The sequence below is a fragment of the Heteronotia binoei genome, chromosome 3, assembly GCF_032191835.1.
Source record: "Heteronotia binoei isolate CCM8104 ecotype False Entrance Well chromosome 3, APGP_CSIRO_Hbin_v1, whole genome shotgun sequence".
NCBI lineage: Eukaryota > Metazoa > Chordata > Lepidosauria > Squamata > Gekkonidae > Heteronotia > Heteronotia binoei.
Genome location: NC_083225.1, coordinates 59,970,704 through 59,992,435, shown reverse-complemented (window position 1 = coordinate 59,992,435; position 21,732 = coordinate 59,970,704).

Here is a 21,732-nt window from a genome sequence, read left to right as displayed (position 1 = left end):
ACTCTTCTTGGCGTGAGTCTGGTGGGAAACACTGCCTTGCCGGGGAGGTTGGGGATGAACAGCAGTGGAAGTGGCAGATGAGCTGCTTCCGCCTCCCTCCTCCTCAGCTACCTGCACTGGGCCCGCTCTGACTCTGCAGCACTCGACCTCACCAGCGATCGAGCTCGTTGGCCCACTCAGCTATCATGCCCTTAAGGCATGGTCGCCATCATGAAGACCTTATCCTGAGTGAAAGTCTGAAAGTGGGCCTCAAGTCCTTCCTGCAGCCTAACAACCAGGGCACACACCATTGGAAGAACGTCTGCATGGCTTTGAGCTGGCACTAGAAACAAGGCCAGCTCCTCACGGGCAATGTGGACCATGGGGACAACCAGTGTGATGCTCGCCGTATCAGACAAGAGCATTTCTGTGTGGGTCTTGAAGGGCACAAGAACCTCCACAGTCTGAGAAATGACCACCCAATCCTCTTGGGTGAGACGGTTCTCATCCCAAAAGACCCTCATCTCAGACAAAGGCATCCAGGGCTGCTCTCTGCTCCACCATGCGTTCCAGCATGGCACAGTTCCAGCGTGTGGTGATGTCACAGATCAGGCGGTGCCCTGGCATGCCTGTCAGTGTCTACGTCTCATGCAGCAGATATGAGTCCATATTACTGTATGAGAAGTGACCCGTGATGTGCCGACACTTCTGGAGTAGAAGTCGGTACTCATGGGTCACGGCTAGATACCAATGATCCTGGCTTTTTGTCTGGCCCAATGCATCCTTAACCATGAGGTGAAGGTGGGCCACACAAGGAAGGTGTTTTAGGCCCTGACACTGGAAAGTCACCTTGATGTTGGAGCCACCATCAGTCACCATGAAGGCCATGGCGATGTCCCTGCCTACCCAGCCCTCTAACTTCCATGAGAGGATGGCTCCGAGAGTGTCCGCCATGTGCAGCACGTCAACTGCTTCAGCATGCAGCAAAGCCCAGCGATAGCCGGCCTGGCAGCCCTGACCCTGCCTACTGCTACTACCACCCCCACCCTGCAACTCACTGGGTTACCACCAACGCACAGTCAGGGAGAGATATCCCTTGAACGCATGTTGGGAGCTCCAGATATCTGAGGTGTAATGAACAGTCCCCCCGGCAGCACGGGACAAATTCTCCTTCACCAAAGATCTGGTCACCCTGAAAACAGATGGCACAATGGTCCTACTAATAGTGGTTCTAGCAGGAACTTTGTACCAGGGCGGCAGGTACTCGAGCAACCCTAGCACCCCAGGATTCTTGACCACTGAAAATGGAAACCCATGGGCGACCGACCTGGCAAGGTTCCAGGCAATCACTCTCCTGCTGTACCTGATTCCCCCTCTTGGCACACAGGTGCCACCCCCACCAAAGATCTCAGGCAGAGATGCCTGGCATCCCTGCCCTGTCACAGAACTCTCCTGGAGAGCTCTGGAGGTAGTCGCAGTGGGACAGACCTCCTGACTGGGTGGTGTTGGCTGCTTGGGCACCCCCGCACCAGCCTGCTTCTCCCCCTTAAGAAGCATCACCTGGTGGTGCTTCTGCAGGTGGTTCCACATCTCCCCCAGAGTCAGGTGGGCAGGGTCCCACCCACGACTGATCCGGGCTCTGCATAGCTGGCACTGTGCATAGTGTGGATCCTCCATAAGTCGGAAATGCTTCCAGACTTCGGAGGTGTATGGATGCCCAAGCTGACTGGCAGCATGGGTGTCCAGAGCCACCTCCTGTGAGGTGCTTGGGGCAGACACATCGTGTCTCGGGGTGGCAGGAGGGCTGGCCACCAGGGGGAAGTGGGCGGAGATGGAGGCACCTCATGTGTTTCCATTTCTTCCCCCTCCACCCCATGCGGCCTCCCCTCCTGGCCATCCCCTGAAGGACTGCTGGTGCCCGAAGGAACTGAAGAAGGGAGCTGGTCCTCCTCAACCAGCTTCTCCTCCAGCTCCTGCACAACACTCTGCACCCTCCTTGGGGTGATTGTTTTGGACAGAAAACTGTCCCCAAAGCTCATCTCCAAGGAGGGCTGCTCTTGCTGCCCCTCCCCCTGCTGCTGAGGTTGAGCGACATCAGCTGGAGGAGAGACTGCCCGAGCAGCAAACCCCTGCTCAGTGCCAGCACCTAATGGTACCTCTGCTGGGGGTGCCCCAGCAGCAGCCTCAATGAAGGGCCCAAGGTGGGCCTTCTTCATCACACTCCGGCCAGAGGTCTAAGTGCTCTAAGGTGACTGTGGAGTGGCCCTACGCACAAGTGGGGAGGAAAACTGGGTCCTCCCATCCCCTCCACCCCTCGAGTCTTCTCCTTGGCTTTGCCCCCAGGGCCCCTCTTCTGCTGCCTGTCACTCATGTCACCCTTGGCCAGTCTCACACAACCTGTACTGACAGTGGGGTTTTTTACAAACCTAACTCACTACACTGTACCCTGAACCAACAGGTGCCCTGACTTCTTTTTAAAAACCCTCCCACCAAAACTTTTTGGTTTTTTTGGTCCCTAACCTGTCCTTCTTTGGGTTGGGGTAGTAGTCTGGTAAAGTTTAGGAGACTAGGTGATCCTGCCTGTACCTGACTACAGTTTTTAAAAGGCTACTTTGAGATGAGGGCAATCCTTGTTATACGGGGGTTAAACTTCTCCTAACTAGATTCGAGACAGACCGGATTTCCTTGCAATCTAGAAATCAGGTGTCCCCTATAACTAGAGAGAAGCTGTGGTTTACCCTATGGAAATCTAAGGATGCACCGGCTTTCAGTGGCTGAAATCAAGATGCACTGCAACCCTAGTCTCTTTAAAAGGGAGCCTGATGTGGCCTAGTAGTCACGCTGCCTTTTATGAGAAACCTAAAATCTTTTTAAATTGCCCCTTTCTGGAATTTTGAAAGAAGATAAAGCCCCAAACTGGATTAATTTTTTTTTAATTTCAGAAAACACAATCCCTAAAAACACCCTTATTATTGGGGCAGCCTATTTAGTGGCCTTAGCCAAACTGAAAGCATCCTCAGACTCCAAAAATAGCTCTATCAAAACATGAAAGTGACCCACCCCACACAGCCCACACACCAACCCCCTCACACCAACCAGAGGTAATTAAAAAAACCCAAAACGTGACAGAAAGAAACTTAACTTTTAACCCCCCCCCACCCCCCAAAAAACAAAACACCACAACCAGGAAAAGGAACAACAGGACAGGATGCAGAACCAACAGCAACAGATCCAAACAAATCCAACTGAGAAAAGGCCAACAAGCTCAACTGTTAAAAAACTGAACTTTTAAACAATAAAAATTAGGCCTAACAGCCCCCCACCCAAGAACCAGAACAAGAAGAGAAAAGGAACAACAGCAGCACAACACAGCAGCAACAAATCAAACACAGAATCCTTTTAAAACAATAAAAACCTTGACTTTTAACAATACAGGAACTTAACCAACCCCTCCACCGCAAAAAAAACTTCACTCTAACCCCAACAAATCCAAGCCACCCAATTCAGGAAAAGTAAAAGGACACTGCACTTTTAAAAGTCCTCTCACTAAACCAGCAAATTGCCTCTCACTAAACCAACAAATCAAACACAGAATCCTTTTAAAACAGTAAAAACCTTGACTTTTAACAATACAGGAACTTAACCAACCCCTCCACTGCAAAAAAACTTCACTCTAACCCCAAGAAATCCAAGCCACCCAAATCAGGAAAAGTAAAAGGACACTGCACTTTTAAAAGTCCTCTCACTAAACCAGCAAATTGGCAAAACCCACACCCCAGGCCCCCACCCCCAGCACAGCCACCTAACCCTAACCCCAAATAAGCTACCCACCCACCCATATCTGGATAAGTAAAGGGACTATGAGTCTTAAAAAGTCCTTTTACTTTTATCCTGACTAAAATAAAAACAAGAACCCCAAGACTGTCTTACCTTAGATGTCTTCTCCAGGCAGGTCAGGTAAGGCTGAGAGAGAGCAGCAGCAGCTGAGGCCAAGGGCCAGCACAGCACAATCTCTCTCACACACCAACACAGCAGCAATGGAATGGAGTCCAGTCAGGCAGACTCCTTAAAAACGTTCTCTGGCCCTACACAGAGCAGTTTCAAAAAATACCATTGCTCTGTGATTGGCCAGAGTACACTGTTTACTTGGATACCCAAGTAAACAAAAGAACAACAATGTTGCTGATGGCTGGGGGATTAGCCCAGCCATCAGCTACACAACAGCCCTGCAAAGCATGCATTTTGCAAATGCATGCTTTGGATTGGCTGCTGGGGCTTCTCTCACCCTCCCGCTTCCTTCCTAATCCCAGGGAGGCTATGAGAGAGGCGGGAAAAGGCTTCCAAAGGCAAAAAAGGAGGCAAGCAGCTTCCCTGAGGCTGCAGAAACTCCTTTCCCGCCTTTTACATTGAGTTCCATATACTTCTGAATATTGATTTGGAAGTATACGGGAAGACGTATACGGCTCCTGTATAATGCCTTCCAATTGGATTCGGAAGTATACAGCGCCGTATCAGGGGGTATTCGGCGGTCTATTTGGTTCGGCCGAACTGAATGCACACCCCTAATAGGAAGCTTCCTGAGGCTCTGCAACGATTGGCCATTGGATGCTCATTGCCATGGATGGAGGAACAGGAATAAATCAGTGCATATATAGCTGTAAGAATAGACACATTCAGCAGGACATTGTAGGTCAGTTGGATCAGCACAGAAGAGAGGATAATGTAGTAAACATATGGTGATCATCTTCATGTTGGGAGCTGACCAATCAAAATCTGTCAACATTTGAGGCATAGGTCATGGTGGGATTAACAATCTTGGACATAACAACCACCTAGCCAGATCCTAAATTGTCACATGTATTCCTTATGACATAATTAGTCTTATAATATCTCTACATCAATAATATAAAATTAGATTTGAGCACAGGAAGATGATATGTAATTTAAATTAAATTGTGTTGATGTGATTTTGCATATAAATTCATTTTTTCCCATTTTCTGCATAATGTTTTGTAATGAGGCAAGTTGGAACCACTGAAAAGTGAGTTTAATTCCAAATGCTAATGAAATATTGATTAAAAACATGAAGCTCACCAGGAAACTAGAATGAGACCATTAGAAATCTTTTTGCAGTGTTTCAGGTGTCCACTGAGAAAATGGAAACAATGAAATATTTAGAAATAATCTGACTATTTTACTTTGTGTCATTTTTTTGGAATACACATGCCTGTTTGCATGAAGATCTTGTTGGGCAGTACTAAATCTCGAATAAATTAATAATAAATAGGTTATGACAAGAAGGATCTAAACAATGCAGGTGCTACTCCTGATGACCCTTCTATTGTATTGTAGGGATGGCAGATATATAATCAATCATCATACTAAGTAGAAGAGCACACATCCCATGCACGTCAGTGATGTGAGTTCATACTCCACATTCTCTCTCTCTCTCCAGACAGCCAGGAAAAGAGCAAAAAGGAGATCAGAGGAAATAATTTTAGAGACATCCATATTCCAAACTCTCATCACTCAGTTAATCAAATACCTTCCATGATCCCTTTCTAGGCCACAACCTACTCTATAAAATGACAGTATCTGACATATATGTGAGGGATTTTAATCTCAGCCAAACTGACAATTTCCCTTTCATTCATAAATTCATAAAAATTGGACAGTAGACTATAGGTGGAATCCAACCAGCTTTTCTACAGCTGAAACAGGAGGAGGGGGTTCCTTTTGACCACCCAAAAAAGGTGTGCTGGGTATCATTGGCCCTGTGCGGACAAAAGCCATGTGTCATTGATGCTGCAGACAGGAGGGAAATTGATTGAGAATGAATGAAAAAGTTGGCTGAATTTAACCCACTGACAGCTTTGTGTTTCTTGAGCTCCTGGAGTTTTTATGAGCACTTGATGGCAACAGAGAAGTTTAGCAAGTAGGTATTAAAGGTTCCATCATCAAAAACACAATACAGAATAAATAAAAGAAAAGACTGCTAGCCTTTTGTGACACAAGCAGAATTGAATTTACAAGAAAGATTTGTTTGCCATGTTAATAATGCTGTATAATCTACAAACAAGACTTATGACTGTCCCGCATTTTTAAAAAGGTTTCCAGTCTTTAGGTTGTATGTACATGCCACTTGCCCCTCAGTAACACTGGAAAAATGCAATAATATTTATTGTGAAGTCACCTTGATATGATTTTCAGTCAGCTCAAATTACAGGTGTGTCGGCACTTTTCTAATATCCTTTAACTCCTGCTGAATTCATGGGTGGGTTCTGACGTAAAAGGAAGAATGTAGATAAATCTGGGAATAAATGGAAAGGGCAGACTCTGTTTCCATACCTTCTTAAGATGAAGATTGTCACATTAACCCCAGAACACTGCCTCATATTATATCCAAAATGGTTCATCTGCCTGTTCAGCTCATCTGTTCAGTACAAATGCAAAGCAACCAGAAAGGTGACAGAGGTTTAAGAGCCTCATTTACAAATCTTTGACAATTCAGATTGTGCTAAATGGGTTCTGATAGAAATTGCAAAGGTTCAGCAATAGGTATTTATAGTAGAAAGGAAATGGGAAAAATGCTGTTCCTGTCAGTTTTGCTTACCTGAGTATAAATAGATATTCATACTTTTCAATCATGGGGAAGTAAAACCTCATGTTACAGTTGGGCCTTCAGACTTGCTTAAGGTGTGTGGGATAGGGAAAGACATGCATCACTGTGATATTCCACTTCTGAACATCAACACACAGCCTTTAATGCTACAAAATTACTATCTCTTGCCTTTAGGTTGAAGAGAGATATAAATACACCCATCAATACACCCACTGAGTCCTTTTTCTGCTGTCTAATTTGTTTTACACACAATTATCTTCCAACAAGGCTGCTTTGGAGCAATCATTTCCACTGCCCAAGGGGGATGCATTCCACAAGTGAACCAGGGCTGTGGCAGGAATGCCAACTTGCCAACTAGAATATCACCAAGAGACATCAGGAAATCTTTGGGATCTACCAGCCATACGGAGCAACCCAACCCACTTTGCCTCCCATCCCTGAAGAGGTTAGGAATGTCTGTAACTTTAAAAGTAAGTACAGCTTTGCCCACATCTTCATTTTTAATGTGAGTTACAAACTGCAAGGACACAATGAATTCACAATGTGAGTTCACAACGTGAGGTACACTGTGCTATTCAAAATAGGATGGTGAGAAAGAAAAGGAAATAATGCAGTAATCAGTGGTATCTAATTATGAGGAAAATATCTTCCTACCAACAGTGGGGGGAACTATTAAACCTAGGGTTTCCGGGTCCCTCCTGACAACTGGCAGGGGATGGGGGGGACTTACCAGGAGAAGTAGGGGGCCCAGGCAACATAGTTATGGAGTGCACCAGAAGTGACCAAGGTTCTGGTATTTGGGAAAAATCTCTATGGTAAAAATAATTTCTACCATAGAGTTTTTGCCCAAATATTAGAGTGTTGCCCAGACATCATTGGCATGATGATGTCACTTCCTGTTTGCACTAGAAGTGATATTACCAGCATCTTGGCCTTCCTTTTTCTCCTGGTAAATCCCCCTGCCAGACAGCTAATCAGCAGTGGGGACAGGGTCTAGTGGCAAGGGACCCCCACCTCCATCTGGGGAGCTCGCAACCCTAATAATGCTGTTAGCTGTTCTGAGCCTGTTTGCAGGGCGGGCGGGATACAAATAGAATTAATTCATTAATTAATTAAACCTGGCCTTGTATGGAACTCTAAATAATGTAGGTATAATTGGAAAGTGAAAATAATACATCAGTCCATTAGCCCTTTTAATTAGAGTTGTGTGTACAAAATCAATTGTGATCCTTTATTCTTGATGAATTTCATTGACGAATTCTTGGACCAGACAATGAATGCATCCATAACAGAGTAATGGAAATGCCAACATGAATCTATAATTTAAATCTGCTAATGGAAATACTCAGCAGATTATCATGTCCTCCTATGGTTTTTTACATCACATTTGTCCTAAGAAATTATTAACAGATCTTATTAACAGCATATTATTATTTGCTAGTACACTTATCCACATTTTGGGAAATGTTGAACCTGCTGCTGATTTGGACAGAAATTCTGTTCTAATTGGTCATGTCATGCCATGGCATGTTCTTTTGCCAGTTTCAAACCTGTAACCATACTATTTTAGCTGAGGAACTTAAATAAAATATATTTGTAATGGCAGCAACTTTCGCTTTTAAAAGCCTCTCTAATAAAGGTATGTTTCCCAAGGGAGACTTCGGCAGTGGTCACATAACAGGCTTAGTGCAATCAGATCACACCTCCCATTTGATCTGATTGGTTTTGTGCCATACAATTTTGCTCAAACAACAACCCACAACCTCCCTCAGTATGTGCTTATCCTGTGGTTGATTGTTCAGCCGACTTTAAAAAAATGTATTGATCAGGCATGTGAATAGGTGCCTATTGGACCTGCTACTTCTTTTCTACAGCTGCTCAGAAATCCCTCCGTAATTATTTGAATTTTTATATGTGTGTTCCTTTAATTGTTGGTAAGTTGCAATAGAGAAAGGAGGTGAAAGAGGGAGAATGAGTGAGTGAGGTGATTGGTTAGTGACTGAGAGAGTGTGGATGGAGCTAAGAAATATCTGTAGAGGGGAGAGAGAGGGGGGTCAGCAGTGAACTCAGCAGAATGACAGCAGTTAGCTGTCAGTTGTGGTCAGTCACCAGTCTACAGAGTCTGAGAAGCGATCTTCTGACTAGAATCCCATACAGTGCTATGAAAGGTATTAAGACTCTAGGAGGGAAAATAGAATACTTAAGAGGACATGTTAGGGCTAAAACCTAATATTGTCAAAGTATTATAGAAGCATGAGAGACAGAAGCTATCAGAGAGTTGAGTTGAGAAGAGAAAGGAGGATCTGAGAGGGAAGGAGTGTGTGTATGTGAAGTGAAAGAGTAACACCCCAGTCAGAAGTTATTATTCACTGAAGAATTAAGCTATAAACATCTTGAAAACAATACACTTATTGTACAAATAAAGTTTTATTTTGTTTTATATTAACATAGAGTCCCATGACTTTAAAATATAAGAATCTCATCCTCAGTGCCACATAGTCCAATGAAGAAACCTTTGAGCTTGGGCACAAATCCAGTTGGGAACATTAAATAAAGTGTTTGTAATTAAATTCCTGGTGGCAGCATTGCACAAATTAAAGGAGGAGTTGTAATACTCTCTGCAAAGTACTGTGAGCTCACTGATTCCTATACAACTGTATTTCTCCACCAGAAATCACTTCCTTCTTTGTCTGTCATTCCAATCATTTTTTACTTTTGTCTGTCAGATTGGTTGGCATCAGAAAAATGCATCCTAAGGATAATTCCTTTGGACTTCTGGTTGAGCAGAAGTGACATAAGGAATTCAGCACCACTCTAGGACTTTCTCCAGTCTCTATACTAAATACCACATCAGCTGCTCCACAGAGTGAGGGCAGGAACCGGAATGCATTGATAGGAGGTTACTCAGCATGTGGGAAACCTGGTAAGACTACTTGCCACTTGTTAGAATAAACAATGAGCCAAGGTTATCTGATAAGCTTCAGGGCTGGTTGGGGGATATGAACCTCTGTTTTCCAAATCCTCATCTTACAGTCTAATAATTGAGAACCACACTGGCAGTTATCAAAAGTCTTGCACATTTGCTTGTAAGAGCTAATTCAAAGATCTTGAGGCAGGAATTTTTTTAAAAAATGGTTCCCTAGAAAGTTGCTCACTAAAGGCTAATCTTCTGTTTGGATTCAGTGTGAAGTTGGAGACTCAGCATTGTTATCTTATTTTCTATCTCTTGTGGACTTTGCTCCACCACACTGGTGGGCCTCTTTTCTCTCTTCCTCCTGAATGTATTTATAAGCTTGTGTTCTTTTTCTACTTTCTGTATCTCCTTTTTAAATTATCTTCTGAAAGTTCACACAAAAAGTAAAATGCTACAAAGCTCAGAATAGGTTTTTAAATTGCCCTGTATCAGTGTCTTTTGTTAATAAGCATTAAATCATTATTTTAGTCCATCCCTATGCATAGCTGTTCCTATTTATTTATTTGAAACTTTCATATACTGTCTTTTGACCCAATTGAGGGTCCTTTAGAACATAAGAGAAGCCATGTTGGATCAGGCCAATGGCCCATCCAGTCCAACACTCTGTGTCACACAGTGGCCAAAAAAAAAAATTATATATATGTGTGGGTTTATATATATATGCACACACACACAGTGTGGCTAATAACCACTGATGGACCTCTGCTCCATATTTTTATCCAATCCTCTCTTGAAGCTGCCTATGCTTGTAGCTGCCACCACCTCCTGTGGCAGTGAATTTCACATGTTAATCATCCTTTGGGTGAAGAAGTACTTCCTTTTATCCGTTTTAACTTGACTGCTCAGCAATTTCATCGAATGCCCATTAGTTCTTGTATTGTGAGAAAGGGAGAAAAGGGCTTCTTTCTCTACTTTCTCCATCCCATGCATTATCTTGTAAACCTCTATCATGTCACCCCGCAGGTGACGTTTCTCCAAGCTAAAGAGCCCCAAGCGTTTCAACATTTCTTCATAGGGAAAGTGTTCCAACCCTTTAATCATTCTAGTTGCCCTTTTCTGGACTTTCTCCAGTGCTATAATATCCTTTTTGAGGTGGGGCGACCAGAATTGCACACAGTACTCCAAATGAGACCGCACCATTGATTTATACAGGGGCATTATGATACTGGCTGATTTGTTATCAGTTCCCTTCCTAATAATTCCCAGCATGGCGTTGGCCTTTTTTATTGCAATCGCACACTGTCTTGACATTTTCAGTGAGTTTTCTACCATGACCCCAAGATCTCTCTCCTGGTCAGTCTCTGCCAGTTCACACCCCATCAACTTGTATTTGTAGCTGGGATTCTTGGCCCCAATGTGCATTACTTTGCACTTGGCCACACTGAACCTCATCTGCCACACTGACGCCCACTCACCCAGCCTCAACAGATCCCTTTGGAGTTCCTCACAATCCTCTCTGGTTCTCACTGCCCTGAACAATCATCTGCAAACTTGGCCACTTCACTGCTTACTCTCAACTCCAAATCATTTATGAACAAGTTAAAGAGGATGGCACCCAGTACTGAGCCCTGAGGCACCCCACTGCTTACTGTCCTCCACTGCGAAGACTGCCCATTTATACTCACTCTCTGCTTCCTATTAATCAGCCAGTTTTTGATCCACAAGAGGACCTGTCCTTTTATTCCATGACTCTTGAGCTTTCTAAGGAGCCTTTGATGAGGAACTTTATCAAAAGCTTTCTGGAAGTCAAGGTAAACAACATCTATTGGGTCTCCTTTGTCCACATGTTTGTTCACCCCCTCAAAGAAATGTAACAGGTTAGTGAGGCAAGATCTTCCCTTACAGAACCCATGCTGAGTCTTCCTCAATAACCCGTGTTCATCAATGTTCCTACTCATTCTGTCCTTGATAATGGTTTCTACCAACTTTCCCAGTATTGAAGTCAGACTGACTAGCCTGTAATTTCCTGGATCTCCTCTGGAACCTTTTTTAAAGATAGAGGTGACATATGCTACCTTCCAGTCCTCAGGAACAGAGGCAGATTTCAATGAAAGATTACAGATTTTTGTCAGAAGATCCACAAGTTCAACTTTGAGTTCTTTCAGAACTCTTGGATGAATGCCATCCGGACCTGGTGACTTATTAGTTTTTAATTCGTCTATCAGTTGTAGGACCTCCTCTCTTGTCACCTCAATCTGACTCAGGCCTTTCAACGTCCCTTCCAAAATTAGTGGTTCTGGAGCAGGCAAACACTTCTCATCTTCCACAGTGAAGACGGAGGCAAAAAATGCATTCAGCTTCTCAGCCATTTTCCTATCCTCCTTCAGTAATCCTTTTACCCCTTGGTCATCCAAGGGCCTCACTGCCTCCCTGGCTGGTTTCCTGCTTCTAATATATTTGAAGAAATTTTTATTGTTGGTCTTTATGTTTTTTGCAATATGCTCCTCATAGTCTCTTTTTGCCTGCCTGATCACAGTCTTGCATTTGATTTGCCACAGCCTGTGTTCCCTTTTATTAATCTCACTTGGACTGGTTTTCCACTGCTTAAAGGAGTCCTTCTTTAAGGAAAAGCAGCAGTATATGGAGAAGTGGAGAAAAGAGCATTAGGGATCTGTGAGATGGAACCTTGGTTTATTAGTTGGTTCTTTATTTTAAAAAGCCCAAATGGGGTGGAAATAATGAGAACAGAAGAGGTGGTGATCCTTTTATAACATTTGGAAAGATACAGAATGGGCAGAGCAGTGGTAGAGAAGAGAACATACCCTTGGGCTTGTGGAAAAAATCGAGGAAGAACTACTGAGTTTTCCAGTTGATATAATTAAGTTGCTTAAAAAGTGGAAAGTGGATCCAGTCCAGGTAAAGGAACTGGCTGAGGAAAAGCCTTCTTGGGCAGCAAGGAAGTTGTACATAAAAGCTCAGGAAGAATCTCAAGAACTGTATGATGCAAATGCCATACCCATTTACCTGATCCCTTTAGTTCTCAGCACCAGGTACTGACATTCCTAGTTTTCACCTAGTATCTTTGCTGATAAGTATTTTTGTGGCCTACCTTTTACATTTGTTTTTGATATTGCCTTACTTCCAGCTGCTGCTCCATTGATTGTTCTCCTCTGACTTTCTTGATTGTTAATTGACAAATGGTGGAGCCCACAAGGATTAGCAGGAGGCATTTAATTTGCCCCTGTATGTCCCCTTCCCCACAATTTCCTTTTTCTCTCTATTTTTTTTTTTTACCGAAACGAAAAGTCGAAAGGGTGGGCAATATTGTTGTAGTTTCCTTGTAACCCCCCAAGATGGCCCTGAGATCACAGAATGTTGTTGTACTGGGTATTCTTTTCTGAAAGAGTTCCTCCCCCATTATTTTGAGGGGTTTTAATCCCCCTATTTTTTATTCTTAGATTTCTTTCTCTTTTTTTCTTTTTTGCAAAACTGAAACTTCCTTCAGGTTTCTAGAGAAATCTCTCCTATTTGTTTGTGGCCTAGTTCAGAATTAGATACATGGCTTGGTGTTGCTTTATTTTTACTGTAAAGATTCTTATAGTTTTCTTTTGTAGACTAGTTATGGCTGTTCTTATAGAAATTATAAACTGCCTTCATAAAGGCAATTTGGTTGAGAGTGGCATCCTACCCTTATTTGGGGTATCTGGCAAGGGCAGCTTTGACTCTCAAAAACTTATACCCTGAAAATCTTGTTGGTCTCTAGGGTGCTACTGGACTTGAATCTAGCCTTATTTGGGATAGATTCAGGTTTTTGTCCTCTAAGATATTCATTTTGAAGTTTACAGTGATCACAAGTGGTATCCAAGTTAATCAGGGTGATAAGCAACACAGTGAAGAGCTTCAATGCCACAACATGTTAAATAGCTTCCATTTTGAAAGATGGCAGCATGAAAGGTTATATTGTGTTGACAGAGCTCCTAAAATGAGCATCATCCACCTCCAGGCAAGCATCTCTACACACCAACCTTATCTTTGTCAGAGGGCAACTGGGCCTTTGATAAAAGCCAACACATGTAATGACGTGTGTTTAACTGTCTTTGGCAGCCTAAGACACTGAAAATTGTTCTGGAAGGCTAAATTATACATGATGCTATTTAGATGCAGTTTGGCCTTCCACATATTATTCTTCACAAAATGCATTCAAGAAGGTGGAGGCAAGATAGAAGTTAATAGTGTGTTAACCCTTCCCTGCTATTCCCTCTCCAGTTGTTTTCTTTGCGGGGGGAGGGTTCATGCTAGAAAAAAGATACAACTTTAGTTGTATTTTGTAACACAAAAACATTCAGAAACAAAATTATACCTGGTGTATTCTGGCCCAAGTGAAAGCAGGAAGTATGTTCACAATGCAATTCTGTTGTTCTAAATTTGAAAGAAAAAAAACCAATGAATATGAATGCGGAAGAATCACACACTTTAAGAGATGATGGATTACAGACTGAATAGATTTTGTGATGTGGATGACTACTTTAGGGTGCTTTCATTGCACCTTAGCTAATCTAGAGGCAAACTAGATTTATGTTACAGTCAAGTATCTGTCTAGGAATTTAAAAACATTTTTAAAACTGATAGTTTCTCTCTCTTATCTCTTCTTCCCAAAACACTCAACTTAAACTACTTCTACTTCTTATTGCCAGGTGATTCCTGAAGATCATAAATCAAAATGACTTTACTCATTGTAAAAAAACAGATGACATCAGATGGGATCATCACATTGCTCCATTTTATACCTACTTCAGAACTTTATAGTTCAAATGAATGCCCCTGAATCTACACAAGTTAGAAGCTCCTTATTTGCAAAAGTAAACTGTCCTCTCAATTACGTCTGCCAGCTGACCAATTTTGGACATGAGTTCTCCTCCACACAATGTCATATCTCCATGCTAACCTCTCTCTGATATTCTCTTATCCTTGTTACGTTAATTTCCTTGATCAGTATTTCTAATTCTCAATATGGCCAAATCTGTGGATTCTTAAGTCCCCTCCACTCTTTGGCAGGGGACTTGCCAAGTCCCCTCCACTCTCTGGCGGGGAACTTTTGCATGCATGCAAAGTGCATGCATGACACAGTGTTACCCAGAAGTGACGTCATTGCAGTGGTGATGGCACTCGTGCCCACTTTAGGCATTTCCGGAAAAACTCTATGGTTTTCCCAGATGCTCTAGCCATTTGGGAGGGGGAAACTCTATGGTACCTATTGTACCATAGAGTTTTCCCTCCCAGATGGCTACAGTATCCAGGAAAATCATAGAGTTTTCCCAGAAATGCCTAGAGCAGCTGTGAGTGCCATCACTGGTACGATGATGTCACTTCTGGGTGACATCATCGCACCAATGACATCAGGGGAGGTTCCCCCACACTGGCCCAATGTGGGTCAGTGGGTTGGGAACCTCCCGGGTGGGAGAACACCTGCCCGGACCAGGGGCTTGGCAGCCCTAGACTGGAGCCATGAACTGACAAGACAGATAATGTTACAAACTTGAGAAATTCCTCAGGTTTGTAGAAATAAAATACTTTGGTTTTAAAAAAAATCCACAAAAGAGCTTAGAGAAATTAATGCACTCAATGGCCATTGCTAGGCAACCATAGCAGTATTTCCAGCTAGGGTTGCCAGGTGGAGTCATCACACCAGTAGGGGGATTTGGGGACATTCCAGGAGTGGGCGGGGACATAATTGAAGTAGCATCATTACATTTGTGACATCAAGGGTGATGCTCTGCTTTTTGGGCAAAAAATCAGCATCAAACCATAGGGTTTTGCCCAAAAAACAGAGAGTCACCCCTGCTGTCATGACAATGTCACGTCTGCATGACTTCAGTACATCAGAGACATTGCTTGGCAACATTGCTGGTTGTGGGTGGGGTTTCGCCTGCTGGCTAGCTGACCCATGGTAGGGAGGAGTGCAAGAAAGTGGGGGATCCTCTGCCTGGACCTGCAGAATGATGGCAAGCCTATTTCCAGCCCTGGTTTCTGTCAGTAAAAAGCAGGGGAAGGGAGAAGGGCCATTTTCATGAAGACTTCATTGAGGCCAAGTCTAGCAGCAACTATCAGGTGACATGATATAAAACTTGTATGCCTCACTCAGGACTGGCTGTTTACTATTGTTCAACAGCAGCAACCCTATGAAAACCAGTGTGATATAATGGTTAGAGTTTCAGATTAGGATCTAGGAGACCCAGGATTGAATTCCCAGTCTGCCATGGAAATTCACTGAGTGACCTTTGATCTGTTTCATATTCTCAGCCCTACTTACCTCACAGGGTTTCTGTGCTGATAAAATGGAGACAAGAAGAATTATGTAAACTGCTTTGGGTCCCCGCTGGGGAGAAAGGTGGCATATAAATAGAATAAATAAGTAATAAATATAGTTAAATATGTGATAAAGATAAAAGGTAGGTTGGTTGATAGGGCAGAAGGTAGCTGGAAAAGGTGAGGATATGGGGGTTTCCAAGAGCAGAGAAAGAGGATATAGTGTCAGGAAGGGGATATACAGGGAGAAATGAGGTGCCCCTCATAAGTCCTTGCAAGTTGCTCATTGTACAGCTGGACTAACCTGGTGGCTGGCACCATGCAACTGAGCCATAGTTTTGCTGGGAGAACAAAAGAAGGAAAGCTGAAGACAGAGGGGCAGATAAATGTAGTTTGGGTGGTCGGTGGGAAGAAGAGAATTGGAGAGCCTATAGTGACTTTCAGGGAAGAGGAGAAAGACATGGTGGGAGAGGGTAGAATGAGATACCCTCCACAGGCCTTTTGGTTTCCCCATTTGTTTGTCCTAAAGCTCGTGTTAGAGATGCACCTAGGGATATTGCTAGCATTCCAAGACAGGCAGCACAATCCTTTTCATGTCTATTCAGAAGTAAATACAACTGCATTCAATAATGGTTAGTCCTAGGCAATACTCCCTCTAAGCCATGGAATCTTGTTAGCAAAAATTCCCCTCTATGCTCCCCTGACACATTACTCACATTTAGGTACCAAGCCAAAACATTTACTCCCATTTTGAAGTGTATTTTAGATAGAAAATTGGTTTTCATTTTAAACTGCTTAATTATCTATGCTTTTATGCTTTGGATTGTTGTTTCATGTGTCAATTAAGATTTGTTAATGTTTTATGTTTTTATGTCATTTATCTATGTTGTACACCAACCTGAGCCCTGCTTGGTGAGGTAAGGCAGTTTAAAATTGAATGGATGGATGGATGGATGGATGGATGGATGGATGGATGGATGGATAGTAAGCCACCTTGGGCAGGTTCCCTGGAGAGGCAGCAAAAAAAGCCTCCACATACATACATAAATACATATTTACATACATAAAAGCAGTCTGGAATTCCAGTCATGATGTTTCAATACTGTACTTAGTTGGATGCAAAAATGTTCCTAAATACTTAATTTATTGTTTAGCCATTTCTGATCCTTGACTTTGTATCACACCTTAATGTCTTCAGAGAGCTCAGTATCATCACTTCTGACTAAAGACAAATGTTTTTGAGAGCCATGATAAGTATAGCTTTTTGACTTGGAAGACAGTATTTGTCTGAAAATTCTCAGCATTCTCTGTATATCTATGTAATATTTTCCTTCATTTGTCAGATGGCAAAGGTAGCAGTAACTCAAGATATAAACTTGATTTGCACTCATGCTAACAGAAAACTAATCTGTTTCTGGAACAGTTCAATTTTTATTGGGTGCACTAACATAATTTGTCTGGTTTTGAAGTACAGTTCATATATTTAAATTATTTCCTACTATACTTGTTTCTCAACACAGTCAAAAATTTTCTGGAAAGCCACCAGAAACAGATTGTACTGGTAACAAATAGTAGATTTGTTCTGAAAATCATTTTTGTTTCACTTAGGCAGACAGAAATACTGCTGAATTAATGTCATTTATTATTTATGCTTAATATTACATCAAAGCAGAACCCCAGACATATAAATGTTTCCCAAAACTATTTTACATTTAAAAATAGTAACATAGGCTGAACACTGGCGTGATTAGTTAAAGAACAAGAATGCAAACATCCAAAGACTAAGTATGGAGGAAGGCTTCCACTCAACAGAAAATGGAGGAGGACTCCAGTTGTGTGGAAGACTTCACATGGAGGAAGGAGGAGCAAGTTCTACTGATTGGAAGTTGAAGAAGACTCATTCATTGGAAATAGGAGGAGAACTTTCATTTAGCAGGTGGGAATAAGACTCCTACTTATTTTGGGAAGATTCTCACTAAATAATATTTGGAGGAAGACTTCCACTCAGCAGATGTCATACCAGTACTCTTCCTACTCAAGAAAGAATTCCACAAAGCAGTAATCTGGAAAAACACCCCTTAGAAATAAAGCTTACTTTGAGTAGAAGTAAAACTCCCAAAGAGTGGAAGTTGAATAGTGCAGAAGACAGAAAATGGACTCAGCAAACTGCTGAGAACTCAGCAAGAAAAAAAACTCATCCTAAGAAGTTGGCTAAAGATGCATGCCAAGAGGAAGTCAGAGTAAGATGACCAGTGAAAGGGTTATATAGTGTTATTAGAATTTCAGTTTGTTGGTAGAGCAGAGGGGGCGATATAGTATGCACTCTCTATGGAAAGTCTTGTTCAAAATGGCTGAATACACAAGTTGTTCTGTTACTTTGATGTTGTGGTACACACTTCTTTGAGAGAGATCAGATACATAATAGATGCCAGGAAAAAAAGAATGAGCAGGAGTTAGAAGAAGATTCACAATAAACAGAAGTGGAACAAAGGTCTCAATCAGAAGTAGGAGAACAAAGCCTGTTTCTGAACCAAAGTCAGAAAGAAGATTCACAATGAGCAGGAGCTGGTGGATTGATAAAATCTTGGCTGCCTCAGAAGAAAATAAAGCAGCCTACGCATTTACTGTGAATGAAATTGATCTTAAAGTAGAAAAATGGCAAGTACAACAAGGAAGCCTAAATATGAAATGGAATTACTAGCATAGCTTCTTATATTTGCTCAATATACCAAGAATTTAGGAGACATTATTCATCTGTGAAGCTGAACTAGTTAAGGATGCTTCATATACAAAGGGTGCAATGACTAAAAATATATTTAAAATTAAATGTCAATCTATATGGAAACTGATAAGGAGTTCATTTCTGAAACTTTTGAATTCTCTAAGTGATTATGTTGTAAATTATAATTTTAAGGGAGTAACTATGGGAGATTCAAAGCATATTTGCACATTTTTAGCCTTTCATATTGTTTTTTAAAAATCTGGAGGTATCTGATAACTATCCTTAGAAAGGAAAGGAAAGGTCCCCTGTACAAGCACCAGTCGTTTCCGACTCTGGGGTGACGTTGCTTTCATAACGTTTTCACGGCAGACTTTTAATGGGGTTTGCCATTGACTTCCCCAGTCATCTACACTTTTCTCCCAGCAAGCTGGGTACTCATTTTACCGACCTTGGAAGGATGGAAGGCTGAGTCAACCTTGGGCCGGCTGCCTGAATCCAGCTTCCGCCGGAATCGAACTCAAATCATGAGCAGAGTTCAAACCACAATACTGCAGTTCTGCTGCTTTACCACTCTTAAACCCTTAAAACATATCCTGTACTTACATCAAATACTGGGAACAACCCAATCAATAGTAGGAATGTAGGTGCAACAAGGTTATAGTGTTCCAAATTTGAAGTAGGGGGATGTATCTTTATAATTTCAGAGGGTAGCCATGTTGGTCTGCAGCAGAATAGCTAAATTTGAGTCCAGTAGCACCTTAGAGACCAACAAGATTGGTTTGTGTGAGTGAAAGCTTTTCCTTCATCAGATATCTTCCTAATTGATCAAAGATTCCTTCATCAGATATCTTATTAATCTGTCAAAGGGGGACTCCTCAAAGAATTGTAAGCAGAAAACAGTGAGGAATCTATTTTATTCCTTTGCTATGCAATGCATTGAGTATTGGAGGGTTCAGATGACTTGGAGGGGGGAGGAGACAGGAAAGAAGATCATGGGAAAGCAGCCACTTTGTAGACAAGGTCAAGGAAGGGATTGAAACAAGCTCACAAAATTGATAGATTTTCTGAATTCATTTCCTTCTGCTGTCGCTTCAGAGGCATAGGAAAATTTCATGAGGATGGATGGGAATGTGATTGAAAATGAGGGGGAAATCCTGGAAAGGTCAGTGGCTATAAGGGACCCAGATTTGAGCTTTCCATGTTTTTCCCATTAGGTGGAGGCCTCTGTTGACAGAATAGGCAGGTTCAACTTTAAACAGAAGCTGTCAAAATGAATGAAATGTCTTTATATAAAGATAGTGCCACAGGTAAAGGGTATCTAGTACCCTGAAAAAAATTGTCTCAATTCATGTAGTCTGCAGAACACAACATAAAACTGCTAAAAAGGACAGTTTGGTCAAAGCTTATCTAATTTTAATTAATTTTAATTTGGAATATCATAGCATATATAGTAGTTTTATGCTATTTCACCAATATATCACATTGTCATCTTGGCCAAATCTGTGGATTCTTAAAGCCAGAGACTGAAGTCATGAACAGACATGACAGATCTTTCTACAAACCTGGGAAAAGCCCCAGGTTTGCAAAAAAAAAAAACTGAAATCTAAAAGGAAAAAATACATTGGACAGCTAACCCCCAAAATAATACAAGCAGTGTCCATAGCCTTAAGTGGCCATTTTGGGCGTTGTCAGGCCTGGTGCTAGGTGTTCTTGCCCACCAGGCTGAACCCTCCGCCCCAACTGCTCTATTTGCATGTGCTTCGATGACATCACCGGAAGTGCCATCATCAGATGTGTGAAGCTTGAATGCTTGGCCTACTGCATGACCAGCCCTCTCTTGATTCAAAGGGAGCTGGAAAGAGCTCTTTCCGGCTCCCTCTGAAGCGGGAGAGGGCTGGGCGAGGTCAGGAAAGCAGCAGGTGTGCTCAGAGCCAGGCTCTGAGCGTGCTTGCTGCCATGCCCCTTGACTTCGCTGAGGCATCTCGAACCTCGGGAAACCTCGGCGAAGTCAGGAAGGCAGCGGCCGCACTCAGAGCTGGGCTCTGAGCATACTCACTCCTATGCCCCCGACTTTGCTGAGGCTTCCCAAGCCTAGGCAAAGTCAGGAACGCAGAGGGTGCAGGGCATGAGGAGAGGGGGTGCCTCATTTCACCCCTAGGACAGGGATGCCTACTCTCACGCACCGGCCCTGGGGGTTGCTAGGAAATCACAAGTTTCACCAGCCTTCAAAATGCGGTTTCTGTTACTACAAGACAGCAGGAGTGCCATGGCTCTTTCCATTCCATTGATGTTTTGGCCTTTGAGAGAGGACTCACCAGGCCCAGGCCCTCCAGCATCCCACTGGGTGAATTGCTAATATGTGACTTGAGTGACTCACTACTGCTGAACAGCAGCCACTGCACAAAAACCAGGAGTGGCTGTGAGGGCTTTCTGGAAGAGAGAAATGAGCCCCCACCCCCGCAAATCCTTGCAGATCCCAACTGGTTGTATAGCAGATCTGACTGTACTGAAATGTGGTATTTGAATTAGGCTTTTCTACATTTGGATATCCTGAAGAGAGCATTATACTCACACACATAACACATGAAGCTGCCTTATATGGAATCTTACTGTCGGTCCATCAAGGTCAATATCATCTTTTGTGCCTTGCAGCAGCTCTCCAGGGTCTCAAGCAGAGGTCTTTCACCTTACCTAATACCTGATCCTTTTGAATAGAGATGCCAGGGATTGAGACTGGGACTTTCTGCATGCCAAGCAGATGCTTTATCACTGAGCCACAAACTTCCTGAAAATCTTTGTTCTAGTTATTAAATTGGATCCAGGGCTTCTGGGAGATGGACTGAGGTTCCCCAGAGCTCACTGCTCCCAGTTTCTCCAAAGCAGCTGCTCTGAAAATTATACTGTGCAGCATGTGGAGCACCAACAAGAAAGGGAAATCAGTCCAAATTAGGGTGGCCAGGTCACTCAAAGATGACAGTGGAGGATGGGGGGATGTTCTGGGATCTGGAAGCATCCTCGCACAACATCCCCACATCATCACAAGTGATGTCACACAACATGTCCATGTCACCTGGAAGTAATGTTAGCATGTTAGTGATACTGGGATCAAAGCTCTGGTTTTTGCCCAAAAACCAGAGTGTTGCCCCTGATGTCACTGATGTGCCTATGTCACTTACAGGTGATGTGGGC